The sequence below is a fragment of the Leptonychotes weddellii genome, chromosome 7, assembly GCF_054177405.1.
Source record: "Leptonychotes weddellii isolate Sample4059 chromosome 7, ASM5417740v2, whole genome shotgun sequence".
Classification (NCBI taxonomy): Eukaryota; Metazoa; Chordata; class Mammalia; order Carnivora; family Phocidae; genus Leptonychotes; species Leptonychotes weddellii.
The window spans coordinates 68,483,196-68,499,554 of NC_138375.1; the positions used below are offsets into that span (position 1 = coordinate 68,483,196).

General features: G+C 38.5%; 1 protein-coding gene across 1 annotated transcript in view; it reads left to right on the forward strand.

Moving 5' to 3' along the window:
* The window catches only part of GIN1 (gypsy retrotransposon integrase 1), an 83,692-nt gene that overhangs the window by 28,469 nt on the left and 38,864 nt on the right, over window positions 1-16,359 (forward strand). The window contains exon 10 of the mRNA XM_081826506.1: window positions 883-1,199. The gene's annotated coding sequence lies outside the window, so the exon portion shown is untranslated. The remainder of the gene's footprint in view (window positions 1-882; window positions 1,200-16,359) is intronic.

The window sequence follows — 16,359 nt, forward strand, 5'->3', positions numbered from 1 at the left end:
ATGACCTGAGCCAAAGGCAGTTGCTTAACCAACTGAGCCACCCAGGTGCCCCGATCAAACAGATCTTTATCCTGTGTGTATGGATCATGGTGTGCTATGCTATGCCGTGTCTAGAGCCCACCCCCAAATCTTAGTGACTAAACACAATGAAACTTTATTTCTTAACCACATTCTTGGTTCATTAAGGGTGTGGTTCCATTTGTATCCTCCAAGATGCAGGCTGATGGAGCCTCACCTGTGGAATACACCAGCCACCATGGCAAGGGGAGAACGTGGTGAACCCAGCACTAGCTATGAAAAGACTTGCTGTCACATTATGTACAACCTTCCTACTCAAGTTGCAGCGGTCAAACCTAGTCATAATCTAACAGGTACAGGTTTCTTTCTGTGGCAATGGTACAAAAGTATTAAAGTTAGTGATGTTAGTTGCATAACTGAAAATACTAAAATCCTCTGAACTGTGTACCCTATGAAAGGGTGAATTTTATGATATGAGAATTCAATCTCAATAAAATTACTATAAAAAGAGTATAAACCAGAGCTCAAAAAAATGCTAGCCACATAGCCACACCTAACACCAAAGGATAGGTAAGTACAGTCCTACTATATTCCTGGAAGGAGGAAAACCGAAATAGTGGTAGATAAGTATAATAGCTGCTGTACTTACCTTTGTTTACAAATTCTATTGTAGACCATTTTGATGAATCATTTTTACTTCCTGATAGCCAATACAAGCTATTCAAATAAGCTGCTGATTTTGTTATTGAAATCTCGGGATTCTGAAATGTAGAGATTCCAGGTACAGATTATAAGTGAGCAAATATACACCATAAAAAATCAATGAATTATATACATACACAGTCTTGTCTCTAATGTTTGCAGGGCCCTGTCAGTGAAAATGGAGGTCCACATACCATATGTGTAAATAATCAGAAGTTATAAATCACACTAACAAACTGTTCCTACCTTGACAAAGATGCCTTCTTAAGGTTCCCAGAATTCTTGGACTCCTCAAGCCCTGCACTAATGAGTGGCAAAGCAGGGAGAGATGGACTCAGAGAGCCCTCTTTGTCCCAAGGACAACCTATCCCAGCTCCTGCAGATGCATTGCCTGAGCAGTCCAGACCTTTGGAATGTGCTCGCCAGCTTCATCTGCCCTTCTAGAACGGACCAGGAAGGCCTTGGAAGAGGTTCTCCAAGTGAGAAGGGGCATGTCCCTGGGCTCTGTGGTCTTCTCGCCCTGTAGGGAGGGACATATGCTAGAGTGGGACAGAGCCTAGCCCTCAAGCAAATCCTCTTGCCTGGATTTCAGGGAGGTTTTCTATAAGTATATTATAAAATTTTGACAGAATTCCAGAAATGTCTTTATGACGTTTTGTATGCCACCTTGTGGTATATTTTTATGAACACATAAAAACATATAGTAGAAAATGGAGATGCTAAGGGCAGGTGGCTCAGTCAGTTAAGCGTCGGCCTTCGGCTCAGGTCATGAACCCAGGGTCCCGCGATCGAGTCCCACATGGGGCTCCCTGCTCAGTGGGGATTCTGCTTCTCCCTCTCCCTCTGCTGCTCTCTCTCTCTCTCTCTCTGTCAAATAAATAAAATCTTTAAAAAAAAAGAAAGAAAATGGAGAGGCTGAGCTACAATAAAAGAGAAATACATATATATATGCATATATATATATATATTTTAAAGATTTTATTTATTTATTTGGCAGAGAGATCACAAGTAGGCAGACAGGCAGGCAGAGGGAGAGGGAGAAGTAGGCTCCCCGCTGAGCACAGAGTCTGATGCGGGGCTCGATCCCAGGATGTCGGGATCATGACCTGAGCCGAAGGCAGACACTTAACCAACTGAGCCACCCAGGTGCCCCAAAAGAGAAATATATTTTAAATGAGAATAATATCCTGGCTTGAAAAGTTATTTTTAAATATGATTAACTTTTCCAGTGTAAAATTTTCTTACGTGACTGTCTAAAAAAAAAGCAACTCACTAAGATATATAAAAGAAAACTTAATACATATTTAGCTATGGGATTCTTTCATACACTCAAAAAAGATATGTATTAAATGCCTGCTCTGCTCCAAGTACTGTTCTGGCACTGAGGTTATATTAATGAGAAACAAAAATCCCTACCCTCCTAGAGCTTACATTCCAATAGGATAGTAAAGTAGTACCCATAGTTCTTAATGAATACATTTCTTTACTTACATCCAATCTTAAAATCTCATTGGTAGCCTTTTGCACAGACATCTTGTTGGGATCCCTATGTTAAGCCTTGAAAAAAAAAAGTAAGTATTCTCTTCTGCTTATTTTTGACTGTATAGAAAGTTGTAACAATGTTTTGTTCACACATCTAAAAAGGACTGTGCCGCTTCCAGTGGGAGTTTCTAACCAGTGTAAGTAGTAATTAAAAGAAAAAATAAGCATTTCAAAAGCAAACTTATTTCAAACTTTTGTTTTCTACAAGTGCTTTTATTATTCAGTGGGAAATGCTAGCCTTGTGCAGTGTTAATTAATGTTAAGCAGGCAAAGATCAATTCAGTGCCATCAAATTAAAAAGTACCTACATTGGTAGCTTGCCCTGAGCTTGAGTCCCAGGCCAAATGACTTTTGCTTCCTCTAATCAATCCCTCAGTGTTCTCCTCACCCCCTTTCTTCCTTATGCCCATTAATGCTACTTCCTTTGTGTACCCACCCACAACTTGTTTAGAAGTTAAGTGGCACTGGGACCAGGGGACTTCCTATTTCTGACCACCTCATTGTTCAAACTTTGAAGGTCCTTGTGAGGAACACACAGGAGAGCCAATTCCTTGGCCGGGTGGGTAGCTGGAGGAGACCAGATAGCCAATGACAACTTCATTCCTCTCCCCTACATCCCAATGAAGTCTCTGTTAGTTCTGAAAGGTCTCAGGAATTGAAGTGGAGAATGGAGGAGAAACTAAAGGAAAGGGCATCTGACTTTAATCCTTCCCCTGTACCATTTTCATATAGTGATGGAGAGAAAAATACTAAATGGAATGGTTCTCTTTCTCTAATATCATGTTTTTCTGTTGCATCATAATACAAAATCTATAGTCTCTGAGCTTCTGAGCAGTATTTTGTTCTAGGTTTTGCTCTTTTTATTTAGAATTTCATCCTTACAAATATATACATATACATTTTTTAATTTTATGTGGTAAATAAACAATGATCGTAGTGGTGGTTTATGTGACTTGGTCATAGCTAGAAGTAAATCAGTGGCAAATCTGCCTAGGCTTTCAGAATACGACCTAAAGTCAGACCTCTGTTAAGCCATACCCATCACAAATTATCTTTAATAATCACTAATATTACCTGAGGTAATTAATATGTTATGGTTTGAAGAGGTAATGGCTTCTTTTTATGTAATGTTAAAAACCCATAAAATCCAGAAAATATATAAATATATTAAAAACTCATAATTCAAAAAAATTTAAAAAATAGAAACTCTTATAATTCAACATACAAAATGACAACTCAATTTAAAAATGTGCAGAGGCGGACACCTGGGTGGCTCAGTGGGTTAAGCATCTGCCTTTGGCTCAGGTCATGATCCCAGGGTCCTGGGATTGAGCCCAGCATCGAGCCCCCGCACTGGCCTCTCTGCTCCGCAGGGAGCCTGCTTCTCCCTCTCCCTCTGCCTGCCACTCCCCCTGCTTGTACATTCTCTCTCTGTCAAATAAATAAATAAAATCTTTAAAAAAATGTGCAGAGGATTCGATTATGCATTTCTCCAAAGATATAGAAATGGCCAGAAAAAGGAAAAGATGCTCAACATCATTAGTAATCAGGGAAAAGCAAATCAAAACCACAATGAGATACCACATCACATCTAGAATGGCTGTAATATTTTTTAATGGAAAATAGCAAGTATTGAGAATGTAGACAAATTGGAACCCTTGTACATTGCTGATAGGAAGGTAAAATGATGCAGTCGTGGGGAAAACAGTTTGGCTGTTCTTCAAAAAGCTAGACAGAATTACCATATGACCCAGTAATTTCACTCGTAGGTATATACCCAAAGGAACTGAAAGCTGGGACTGGAAGAGATATTTGTACACCAGTGTTTATTGCAGCATTATTCACAATGGCCAAAAGGTGGTAACAACCCAAGTGTCCATCAGCAAGTGAATGGATAAACAAAATGCAGTATATACATATGATGGAATATTATTTAGCTATCAAAAGGAATGGAGTTCTGAATAATGCTACTTCATCAACCATTGAAGGCATTATTCTAAATGAAATAAGCCAAACAAAAAGGGCAAATATTGTATGATTTCACTTAATGAAATTTAAGAATAGGCAAATTTATAGAGACAGTAGATTAGTAGTTACCAGGGCCTAGGGGAGGGGGAAAGGAGAGTTAATGGTTATTGATTACAAAGTTCCTATTTGAAGTGATGAAAACGTTGGAAATAGTGGTGATGGTTGCACAGCATTGTGAATGTAATTAATGTCACTGAATGGTAGACTTCAAATGGTTAAAATGGCAACTTCTATATTATATATATTTTACCATAATTTATTGTAAAGTTAGTAATATACCAGAAATTATTAAAGTATTCACTTTAACTGGGTAAATTATATGCTATGTGAATTATATCTCATTAAAGCTGTTTAAAAAAATCTGTGGGATGCAGCTCAAATTGTCCTGAGAGGAAAATTTATGACTTATGTGCTTATATTGGAAAAAAATAAGGGTTGTAAAGTAATGAGTTAAGCATCTAATTTAATGTGATATAAAAAGAACAAGTGAATAAGCCTAAAGAAAATAGAACAATTGAAATCACGAGGATAATAGAAATTAATGGAATAGAAAATAAACATATAATGACATGAACTGAGGCAAGATTTAGTGATTCTACTAAGAAAAAATAAACTAGGGAATTTATAAACAATACTGTGAGGTAGAAAGGGTCAGAACCTGATATGAGGCATACATTTAAAAGATAGAGGATATTACAACTTTGTTTTAATGAACTTGAAACCTTAAAATGGATAAATTCTAAAAAAATTTAACTGGCAAAAGCGATTTAAAAAAGAAATAATAAGCCAGATGATTTTACCGAACATTTATAACAAAACTTAAAGAACACATAATATTACATCTTACACAAATTATTCAGGCTAGAAACAGGAAACAGAAAGAATACTCCTTAAATCTTGGCATGAGGGTGGCATAATCATAATAATCAAAATCTGAAAAGGACAGAATGAGAAAGGAAAATAACAGATTATTCTCTCACAAATACAGCAACTGATCAATCACTGAACTGTACCTCTGAAATTAATAATACACTATATGTTAATTAATTGAATTAAAATAAAATTTAAAAAATAAAAATAAATACAAAGACCTAAAAGAATAAGAAAACAAACTGAATACAGTGACATATAACAATATGCATTATGACCAATTGGGTAGATCCCAAAAATTAAAGGTTGATTCAGTGTTGGAAAAGCAATTCGTATAATTAATGGCTGCATTTCTAAGAGGCATGGCAAGAAAGAGATGAAACACAAAAAATAGTTATAACTGAAGGAAATTTAAGGAACAGCTTAAAGAAGGATTAATGGAACCAGTAACGGATAGTTGGACATCCCTTTGGTGACCAATAATAGCCAGGAACCTCTAGGAATGAAAGGGCAAGGAGAGGAAATGCTTAGTGAGAGATGGAATTATGGAAGATGGTTTAACCATCAGTATTTGTAGCCATAGAAGAATGCGTCCTCTGTCAGAACCATAATAAGTCAGTACTGTGACCAGTGAGGGCTACCACTCTCCCATCTCCTGCTGTTGCCTCTCATTTGTCAGCCTCCGTGAAAAGCCAGTGGCAAGGGAGCTTGGGGTTGCAAGCAGTAAAAATAAGCCTTGTAGGGAATAGAGCAGTAAAGGACAAGGAATGGATTTGGGGTGTTCACTTTGAGAATAGCCTGCTAAACGATATGATCAGAGGTAAAAAGGAAAGTTGTATAATCATCTAGTTGGCAAACTTCTGCAAAAGGCTAACTAGATAGTAAATATTTTTAGCTTTGCAGGCCATAGAACTACACATTTTTGCCATTGTAGTGTGAAAACAGCCATATGTACTAAACAAGTATGTGTGGCTGTTTTCCAGTAAAGCTTTATTTAAAAAAAAATGTGGGCAGGACTTAGCCTTTGGGGACACTAGTTTTTAGACCCTGGACCTAGTATATGCAGAAAAAATATTTGTTAAATATTAACACCAATTTGAAATTTAAACAACAGCAACAAGAAACTCTTGGCAAACTCAAAAGAGCATTTCCTTATCCTGATACAATATATGTTATTAAGAAAAAAGCCAATAGTAAGCTTTATACTTAATGAAGAAAACATTGAAAATATTCTCTTTAAGGTCATGAACAAGACAGGTGTCACTGCTATTGTATTAGGTGCTCTAGCCAGTATATTAGGGCAAGAAAAAAGAAAGAAAAGTCATAAGGATTACAAAAAAAAACTAGTATTTGCAATAGAAATCATTGTCCACATAAAGAACTAATATAAATCAATATGAAGAAGACAACCTAATATAAAAATGGGCAAAAGTCTTGAACAGGTACTTCATGGGAGAGAAAAGTGAACATGAATAGCCCCTGCAAATATCTTTTGTTTGCCCCTACATACCAACTTCACATTCTTCACCCTGTGCTCTGTCCAGGATCCTGGCAACAGCAGAGTTCCCATTCCCTTTGACTTCCAGCTGGATTTAGCCAATGGGGATTCCTGACAGAAGATCAGAAGGAGGGAGGAAAATGAAGTTGAGATATTTTTTCTCCTTGATCCCTTCCTCACTCTAGCTATTTCTTTTAACCAAAGGTTTCTGCTTTGTAAGACTATTCTAGGTTTTCAGTAACCTTTTCCTCCTCTTGTCCTTTTGGATCTAGGAGTGGAAACAACTCTATTGTGGACAGACTGGGTTCTCCTACACTCCATGCACATCTTTGTACTTAGTTCCTTTGATTATCCTAACTTGTCATTTGTTCCCTGTTGGAATCCTGATACAGTCAATCAACATACTAAAAGATGCTCAATCTCATTAATAGCCATAAAAAATGCAGATCAAAACCATTATTAAAGATAATTAAAAACCTACCATATTGGGAATAATTGAAAACACCAGCAAGGATATAGAGCAGATAATACAGTTATACATAATTGGTGAGTGTATCAATTGATACAACTATTTTGGAAAAACAATTTAGCATTATGTAGCGAAGCTGAAGATGCACAAGTCTATAATCAGCAATTTTGTGCCAGGAGCTATGTTCAAGAATATTTATAAGAGGATTTTTTTTTTTTGTAATAGCAAGACATTGGAAACACCGTAGATATCCATCAATAGAATGGATAAATAAATTGTGATATATTCATACAATAGAATACTAAATGGCAGTGAAAATGAGTAAGTTAGTTACAGCTACATAAAAAAAAAAAGCGTGGATTAAGTCAGAAACACAATAGGGAGCAGAAAAATCAACATAGAAGAAGGTGACACATGGGCAAAGTTTTGAATGAAATGAGAAAAGGAGCCATATGTATACCTGGGGGAAGAGCATTCCAGAGAGAAGAAATAGCAAGTGCAAAGATGCTGCAGTGTTTCTGTGTCTGGTTTTTTGAGGAATAAGAAGGGGCCCAGGAGATCTAGAACAGCGTAAAGGGGAGTATAGCAGGAGATCACAGAGAGTAGGGGGTAGAATAAATAGTTTCCGGCCATGTAGGCCATTGTATGAACTCTGTTTTCAGTATTTTGGGGTTTTTTTGGTTTTTGGTTTTTTTTAAGATTTTATTTATTTGACAGTGAGAGACACAGCAAGAGAGGGAACACCAGCAGGGGGAGTGGGAGAGAGAGAAGCAGGCTTCCCACGGAGCAGGGAGCCAGAGGCAGGGCTTGACCCCAGGACCCCGGGATCATGACCTGAGCCAAAGGCAGAGGCTTAACCGACTGAGCCACCTGGGTGTCCCTGTTTTTAGTTTAATATGGGAGCTCACTGAAAGTGTTTGAGAAAAGTGACATTATCTGACTTATTTTTTTAGATAATCACTCTGGCAGCTGGAATGGGAATGGGCAGAGAAAGCACTTTGGAAGACTGGTTATGAGGTTGTTGTGGTAATTCAGGGGAGAGATGATGATGGCACTAATAGCAATAGAGGAGGTGAGAAATGGTTAGTATTGGTTATATTTTGAAGGTAAACAGGATTTGCTGACACTGGAAATAGCTGTTTAGAGGAAGAGAGGAATCTATGAGGACTCTTAACTTTTTAGGCTTGCAGGACTGGAAGCTACTGATGTGAGGAAGACTAGGAAGAACAGGTTTGGGGAAGAAAAGAGAAGTTCAGTTTGAACATGTTGAGTTCAAGATGCTTATTATACATTCGAGTATATCTGTTGGGTAGATATTTGGATATGAGTCTGGAGTTCAGGGGATAGGAATTCAGCATTCATTTATGCACAGGTCAGAATTCTCCAGAATACAACTTTAATTCATATGTGTCCCTTTGGAGAGGCCAGGACATTCTCTTTGCTACAGAGATCTGTACTTGCCATTGACCTGCCACATTTCTTGTTAATCATTGCTGAGGTAGCCATCCAAAGCATCTGGTGACTGATTCTGCATACTCTGTGGCTTTATTTATATTACCTGGCCGATCAAACAGATGCTCAAGCAGGGTTCCTAGCTTTATGAATGATGGCAGTAGAGCATTTGGCCCCCTTCCCCCTTTCAATGGATATAGCTACAATAAGGGGCTACAAATAAAGCACGCAAGTTCTCAAGATCTCATTCTCATTGGCCAATAGAAACTGAATGAGACAGAACATTAGTCTCTGCAGTAACATATTATTTTGCAATCACATAGCACTTGGTCTTTGCTAAGAATTTACAATCCAGTGTAATTTATATAGAATATCACTTTCCTATTTTTACCTCAATTTTCAGTTTGAAAAATAGAGAACTTTTTTTTTCCAGAATGAGAATCAGAAATTCTTAGGAATATATCCTATCCTACCTCACAAACTTGAAGTTATTAGCCTTTAATTCTTAATCTTCCTTTGAATTCTGGTCGGTTCATAATAGAACCTAAAAGTCTTAGCATAGTATATAATTTTACTAAGATACCTAGATTGCCAGGGTCATTGGGATACAGGGCTTTGCTGAAGCAATATGACCTTTTAGTTCACTCAGAGAAGAAGCTGTGTTTGGCTCCAGTAGTAAAGAGTTTTATTCCAACTGTAATGAAGGACTGGTCATGTGTAAGTAGGGAAGACAGAATGGGCACTGAAGGTAGTGAAGGAGTAGAAAGCTGGATGTTTTCTGTTCTCTTCCCACATCTGTTCAGTTCTTTCCATAGCTAGCTTTCACATCTCTCCCCTCTGGGAGGCCTTCTGTCTTTTAGGTTTTGAATGTCACAGACTGAGGCTCCCTGAGCTGAGGAATCCGAAGTAGGCAGTAGATCTGTCTGATGGTGAGATTGGGGGGTAGGGGGGGAGGGGGAGCACAGCAAGAGGACAGGGACAGCACCAGGCAGAGAAATTCTGCTGTGGGACACAGACTTCCACACACAACAGAGATGTTCCCATATCTGTGGGCCTGTACCTAAGCAAGGAAGGCAGTGTTGCAGGACACCTTGGGGAAGGGTAGAGAGCTGGCCTAAGCAGGACATTTGTAGGGCATTTTCACCAGTGTGAAGCTAGGGAATTCATTAGTGAGGCCCCTGGTAGGAGTAGGAATGATTCATTATTTGAAGGAGCTATGACTCTGTTTTGGAAGACAAGAAGCCATTTCTACATGGCCCAGCTGTGACTGGGAGCTTTCAGGCTTTGAGGATGGCCGTGGTTTACCAGGCTTGAATATGATTGCATGTGTGTGTGTGTGTGCATGTGTGTGTGTGTGTGTGTAAAATTAACATAACATAAAATTCACTCATTTAAAGTGAAAATTCAGTGGTTTTTAGTATTCATAGAGTTATGATTTTAATCATTTAATACAGGAAATTTAATTGTAAACAACTTGAAACCAGCCAGGCTGCCAGCCACACTCTAGTATTCTTCCACAGAATCCATGCCTACCTCTTCCTCATCTTTCCCCAGAGCTGCCAGGTTCTCCTGGGCCTCAGAGGCCTCTCCTTCCTACATGCCTTCCCCCATGCACAATGTATAAATGCTCACTTTGCCTTCGTGAGATCAAACTTATGGTTCAGGCAGGCCCAGACCTCAGTCATGGCATGGTGTTGCTCAGTATGTACACACACTGTTGCTCTTTGGCCAGGTCTCCCCTGGGGATGACAATTGGAGAGCTGGTAGTTGATGCCCACTTTAAATCTAGTTGGGCAACATCCACACACTGGGTGGTGCACTTCATCCTGATGCTGGTAAAGGCTGTGTGGATGTTGGCGTGTCCACCCCACCCCCACCCCGATACCACATGCTGCAAACCATGTACTTGCTGTGGCAAGGGTCATACTTGGCCATTTGACTGGCTGGTTTGAAGCAGGCATTGGTGATCTTGGCCGCAGACAGCTGCTCAACATAGGCCTTAGCTGAGATGCTTGGGAGTAGGTGGCCCAGGGAAAGTGGATATGGGGATATGGGACCAGGTTGATTAGGAATTCTGTCAAATTCACATTCCGGGTACTGTCAAATTGCGGAGAGGTGGTGATGGTGGACACAATCTGCCAATCAAATGATTGAGATTGGTATGTATGATATCCAGGTTGCGTTGACATATGTCATAGATGGCTTCCTGGGTGACCATGAAGGCATAGTGAGAATGATCCAGGGTCATGTGGGTGATCAGGAAGGAATTGTAGGGCTCCACCATTGCTGTGGAAACCTGGAGGACCGGCAAATTTGAGTTTGGGCTTCTCACCATAGACCACCAAGAACTGTTTCATGAGCAGGGGCACAAACCCAGAGCTGGTGCTGCCCCCAAAGCTGTGGAAGATGAGCAAGTCCCATAGCCCTGTACACAGCTCTGCCAGTTTTCAGATCCAGTCCAGGTCAACAGTCTCCTTGCCAATGATGTAATGGCCTTTGGCATCATTATTGCCTGTGTCTTCTTTCCCAAGGATCAATACCAAGCACCCATTTTTTTTTTTTTTTACTTTTCTGAACCTAATTTTAATTTTCTCTTATTTCTTAAAATGGCAATAGGTTAACAAAATATGCAAATGATTTTGAGTGACATTATATATGTTTACTTTTGCCTCCTTAAGTGCTCATATAAAAAAAAGTAACTATACAATTTTATGGTTTCTGTTCTTTGGTTAGAGAATAGTAACTCCATTGGCAAAGAGGACATGGATACAGTCAATATCTATATGATACCTGATGTTACAGATCTTTTCAAATACCTGGGTGCTTGGCATGATGTGGACATAAACACTGGATGACTGGCAGCATTTTAAATTATTCTTATTAAAGACACAGCCATCATTCACTGAATAGCCCCTTTTATGAGTGTGCAAATCCATGCAAATTTTTACTGTTTTACCACCAGATGTCAGCCATTCACCACACTGGTGATAACTACCCTGAAGAACTCTTCATGAGAAATCTGTGGTTGTCACCTTTGTCTCTCCTTCCCTCTCTCACCCCTTCCTGCTATGACTGTCAGTTTGTCTTTCGATCAATTATCAATTGACCTATTATTTATTTATTTACTTATAATGCACATTTATTCTAATCTACCTAAATAATGAAAGGGATATACTAGATATTTTAAGAAAACGAACACAATATAGGGTTTAAATATTGTCATATGCAGTGTGAAAATGACACTAAAAGGTTTTCTAAACTTTGGTCTGGAATTCAGGCTCTTTTCCACCCAGGAACTTTGGGACCAATGCAGTTATTTTGCAGCCTTTGTTTCAGAACACACTTTCAACTGTCACCCAGAACCTTTGCTTTTTGGAATTTTTATTAGATTCTTGTTGTTACTCTGGAATTATATCCTTACTGGAAGTGTTATTAACTATATATTGAACAAACTATGCAATATTTGATTTTTAGAGAAGCTCTAAGGTGGTTAAAAAGCTAATTAACTATGGAAGAGCTATGCAGAAAGAATTTTCTCTTACTAACAACTTCCATTTAATTTTTTTCTATTAAATGCCTTTTTGAGCATTAACATATACCACCTATGTTCCCTGACTACAAACTTTATCAGGTGCCTGGCTCTACTTCCATCACCAAGCTTAATACAGTGAATGTATGCTTTCTTTTCCCTCAATATTGTGAGCTATTTGAGTTTTGGGAGCTTAGCGGGTATCTACTGGTAAATGAATTTTATTCTTTAAAATTATAGTACAGCTAACCTGTAGTGGGTTGTTGGTTACCTCCTCAGCAACCATTTTCTTCTATGTCTCTTTCCTATCTGAATTTTGTTTAGGTGTCTAGCACTTCTCTTTTGGAGCCATGGAACTTAGGGAAAGTTCATTCCACCAAGCTTCAAGCATGGGTCTGACTGGTGTAAAAATAATCCCATACCCTTTGCGAATAGCTCAGAAATTACCATGGCCATAGGAGGTCTAAGGAAAACTTTCCTCACTCCTAAAAGAGTGGAATACAAGGACTGATGGATATATCTTTGCAAATCTATTGTTATTTCTGAAAAAGAAAACACTATTGTTCTTGTATTTCTGAATCCTTTTGTGGGGGGTGATATAGATACGGGGAAAGTAGGGGAGGCTCTCTCAAATTTTCAGACACCTACCAGAGACACTTTCATATGACATAGAAAGAACATTCTAGAGTATGAACCAACATAGAGGAAAACAGCTGAAGGCGAGACAGAGAGAGAGAGAGAGAGAGATCTGATGTTATTTTCAGTGTCCCTAGGTCCTCTTTTGTGAGACAATGAACCAATAAATTTCTTTCTTATTTTACACAATTATACTCAGTAAGATAAGAATTTTGAAAGGGGACGACTGTTAGGCATCTGGAAAAATGTCTAGAAGCTGGAAAGACAGTAAGAACATGGTCATTTGAGAAAGAAGTCGAATGTGGCTTCTTGGAGTGAGGATGATGAGGTGAATTGGGGTGGGGGTGGGTGGGGGGGCTGTGATGAGGCTGGAGAAGTAAGCAGCCCCTGGGGCCAAAAGTCTTACTGGTGTTCACCATGCTTTTCTAAGCTGAAACAAAATTCAGAGCCTTAGTGAAATTCTTAAAGATTTCTGTGAATTTTATGACTGTTGGGAAATATAATAAATTAGACTTCATCACAATTAAAAACCCTTTGAAAAACAAGGTTCAGAGAATGAAAAGCTATAACTCATATACTGGGATAAAAGATTTGCAAATCAGGGCGCCTGGGTGGCTCAGTCAGTTAAGCTTCTGACTCTTGATTTTGGCTCAGGTCATGATCTCAGGGTCATGAGATCGAGCCCCACCCAGCACGGAATCTGCTTGTCCCTCTCACTCTGCTCGTCCCCCAACTCGCTCTCTTGCGTTCTCTCTCAAATACATAAGTAAGTAAAATCTTAAAAAAAAAGACTTTAAAAAATATTTGCAGATCAAATATCTGATAAGGGACATTTATCATATATATATATATGATAACTATATATATAGTGTATTTTTATATATAAATAACACCCCATTTTCTAAGAATTTGGACTAACTTGAGATATTTTTACAAGTATAATTTACTTTGTCCTATTCAATAAAGTAATTATTTTTTACTTTTACTAACAGTCAAGTAAATTCATATGCAATAAAATGAAGTATATCAAATGTAGTTAAATCCAAATGACTCCTAATGGTTTTGAAACCCTTCTTGTTGAGCCAGCTTGGCTTTCCAGCCCTTCCACCACTGTACCCCTAAACTACCCTGAGCTGTAGCCATATTGCTAATCCCCTAATATGACCAGCATTGTCCCTCAGTTCTCCTCTCTCTTACTCAAATATCACTTTCTTTATGAAAACTCTGTTCTTCTGTCAGAAGTTTGATAGCATTTTGCATGTATTCCTCTTATGCCTTATACTGCAATTATTGATGGGCTTGTTCTAGTTCCTTTGCTAGATTACAAACCCGCAAAGGCAAGACTATGCCTTTTTTATCTTTGCATTTTGCACATACTGAAGCTTAATCAATGTCTGTTGAATGAATCCTTTCCCTTTTCATTTATTTAATTTTTATTGGATTACCTGGGTGCACAGTTTCTGGCAGATGTGAGAATCATAGTAACATTTTTGGGAAAGGAGCCATTCCTTGTTAATGGAGGCCAGATAATTCTCAGAACAAGGCCCTAGAAATTTGAAATTCTTAAAGATTTCTGTGACTTCTGGGAAAGATAATGATGTAAGAGAAAATAAATGGAAAAAATCAAAGTTCCAGGAATTAAATAAACCTAAAGAGGCTTTGCGACTAGTACAACTAGACTGGCCAATGCCTTTCTTTGGTTCTTACTTTAAAAAAAAATTATCTATAAATGTATGTGATAGGGTATGGAGCCAGAGATTACATTTCTGTTTTTCTCTTCTTTAATAAGAAAAAAGAGGAAACGATATACACACCACTACAGTGTAAATCCCAGTAGAGCTAGGATATTGCCTTTCACCACTATGTCCCCAGAATTTGAGTTGTTTGCTTGTTAGACATTCAGAAGTGCTTACTAAATGACAAATAGTTGTCAGAAATTACTTCTGAATCATGGAAGGAAGTTTCTCTGGCTAGGTCAGGTTGGGACAATTAAGGCTTACCAGGGAGTCTCTCTTAGAAAGGGATAGATGACCAACAGTTGGTCCCCATACCTGGTAAAGAAGGGCTGATGGATTATTCACAGTAGCCAAGATGTGGAAACAAATAAATGTGCATTGACTGATGAAGGGATAAAGAAAATGTGGTATGAATACACAATGGAATACTATTCAGCCTTAAAAAAAGAAGGAAATTCTGCCATTTGCAACATCATGGATAAATCTGGAGGGCATTATGCTAAGTAAAATAAGCCAGTCACAGAAGGACAAATTTTGAATGATTCCATGTAAAGAACTATCTAAAATAGTCAAACTCACAAAGTGGAGTGTATAGTAGTGGTGACTTGTCAGGGATTAGGGGAAGGAGGAAATGGCGTGTTGCTCTTCAGTGAGTATCTAGTTTCAGTTACACAAGATGAGTAAGTTCTAGAGATCTGTTCAACAGTGTCTTTAGATAGCAATACTGTGTCATATATGCAAATTTTCTTAAGAGGGTAGATCCCATGTTAAGTGTTCTTACCACATTAAAAAAAAAAGAAGAAGAAGGGCTAATGGAACTCTGTGAGTTTTGAGGGTTTGAGAGGAAGAATTCCTGACCTCTAGTATGGATTATAGGGAGGGAAGGAGGTGATGGTTCTGTGTCTGTAGGCACAGATATGAGGATCAGCCCTGACCCAGGACTTTTGGGCCTGTCTGCATCTGAGAAGGTGGCTGTGTGTATGAACTAAAAATGCACAGCACTAAATATTTTGGCACTCAAAGGCCAACTGTAACAATCTTGGGAAGTGGTCTGCATTGGGGTAGCCTCGGGGGAGCTGGGGAGCAACAGCTCTTAGGACTGGTATAGAAGACAGTATTCAACAGTGACATTATGAGGCAGCAAGAAGCAATTGCTGTGTGGACAACTCAGACTTGAACATGGCCCTCCTACATTTGCAAATCTACTGATTCCATGCTCATGTTCTCCTTTTGGGATCTGGATTTTTTTGACCACTTCAGAGAAGGAAAGGAGAGGGAAGCCAATCATCAAAAGGTTGATAGCTGACTTTCTATCAATAAGAAAGATAAGGACCTGAGCAGTTAAGTAGGATAATAAAAGGCATTTGACCATATTTGTGCCATTAGTTTCGGGAATGTATCATATTAATTGTAAATAAAATGAGGGGATTATTTTATGCTCTTGAGTAGATGCTACCAATATTTATTGGGGTGAGAGTAAGACTCAGTCATTTATAGAATGCCAGACAAAATAATATAATTAGAAAATCATTATTATTTAAGAACTCCCCCAAAATTATAGATTCAGGAAAAGATCATCAATGGGTACAAAAACCATTGGGTACACATTTGTTGGGGAATAGGTATTCACATGGTCTTAAAAATGTTTTCTCTCAGAAACACTTTCTATAGACAAAGTAGAAATGGAACATATATAATGGGGAAATTTGTTGGACATAATTTTATTTTTTATTTTTTTAAAGATTTTATTTATTTATTAGAGAGAGAGAGCATAAATTTGGGGGGGCAAAGGGAGAGGGAGAAGCAGACTCCCTTCTGAGCAGGGGGCGGGATGCAGGGCTCGATCCCAGACCTTGAAATCATGACCTGAGCTGAAGGC